This window comes from Pteropus alecto, unplaced genomic scaffold (assembly GCF_000325575.1).
Source record: "Pteropus alecto unplaced genomic scaffold, ASM32557v1 scaffold53, whole genome shotgun sequence".
NCBI classification, from domain to species: Eukaryota; Metazoa; Chordata; class Mammalia; order Chiroptera; family Pteropodidae; genus Pteropus; species Pteropus alecto.
Window position 1 is genome coordinate 5,474,017 of NW_006434366.1, and position 1,631 is coordinate 5,475,647.

Sequence of the window (1,631 nt, forward strand, 5' to 3'; positions counted from 1 at the left end):
ACTTCAAAAGTAACTTTATTCCCTGAGGAAAATATGTCAAGTAACCAATTATTTTTAAAACAATCAATAGCTTGCATTTATTCCTTTAGATTTAATATTAAATTATATAATGTACATATTCATAGAGAGACGATATTGATCTTTCTTTGAAACATGAATGTGATTGCTTTATTCTAGTCACCTCTTGTAGAGAAGAAAATTTAAATGGCTCAGGTACATTTAATATATCTACTCAATCTATCTTCTTGTGATGTTTACAAATATACAGATTTCGGTAATTTTTTAATTAGCTTCTCCGTAGGAGAAATATGTTTATATTAAACATCCAAATTCTCTGCTACTAGAAACAATTGGAAAATGTCTATCGAAATTTCCAGTCCTTTGAATGAATCTGTGGTTTACCATCACAGACACAATCGGTCAGAAATATCGCTGTCCTTATTCTGAAGAGGTTAGTGGAAGCTCTGTTGTTTGCATCTCTATTCATATCTATGTGAACTCACAGCACAATAAACACATTTAACCTTTTACCCGTTTCTGGTTTGCCCTGAGAATTCTCACTGGCGGTGCTTACGGCTGCAGTGTTTACCCCGAGATAACTCGGGGATCACAGTCCTAACCTCACCCCCAAAGTCTGCCACCAAATACCTCGCGTTTGTTATTATTTTCACGTCGCTCTGGTATATCGATAGTCTTTGGAAACAAATGACATCATTCTATTTACGGCATTCTGTTTTTATGTATGTATGTATGTGTGTATGTATTTTTACGCCTACAGCACCCGGTCTTCCTAGGTGGTCTCCCATCCAAGTACTCACCAGGCCCGACTCTGCTTAGCTTCCGAGATCAGACGAGATCGGGCACGTTCAGGGTGGCGTGGCCGTAGATTATAGTATTCTGTTTTTAGTAGTGGTGTTCGCATTCACAAAATACAGTAATTCTCAATTGCCGAAAATGTCAAATCCTAAAAAATGTAGCATTCCTAGGCATGTGGTTAATTTCACTCTCAAACAGTTGTTAGCCGAAGATTCATTCGATGAATGCGATTTATGTGTACATTTCTGTTACATTAGGATTAGAGACAAGTTCTGCTTAGAAAGAACAGTTTTTATATTTTACTTTTGTACTGAAACCCAGTCAGACTTGCTTCAGCCTCAAAGGGCCTGTTTATGTAAAATTCAATTAACGCTGGCAGCGAACTGCGCTTTTTTTTTTCTAAACGGGAAATAGGTTAAAGAGCACTTAACTTTTTGTAAAGCATTTTATATTCATCAGCCTTTTCATATTGCTGTGACTCTAGGAAAAGCAAAGCTGGTGTTATACATTCAGTTTAATGGATGAAAAGCCTGGGGCTCAAAGAACTTACTTCCCAAACTTTAAAATGTGTGCACGGCAGCGTTTGCGTGAGAATCACAAACTTACGACTCTGCAGCTCATTCTTTTACACTTTTTTGACACAATTCTGCAGACTGCCATCCTGAGGGAGGCAATAGTAAACATATTTTTAAAGGCCGTACAGCAAATAAATTTGAAAAATGCCAATGAGCACAGATTTGCCATGTACATTAGCACATTAAACACGCTGAGAAGCCCATTGCTGCTGTTCGGCGTGGTTTGATCTAGGCTGCATC

At 37.7% G+C, this 1,631-nt stretch overlaps 1 pseudogene; it reads right to left on the bottom strand.

Annotated features, from left to right (window-relative positions):
- Window positions 1-769: 769 nt before the first annotated feature.
- LOC112477567 lies at window positions 770-888 on the bottom strand (annotated as a pseudogene).
- Window positions 889-1,631: the final 743 nt, after the last annotated feature.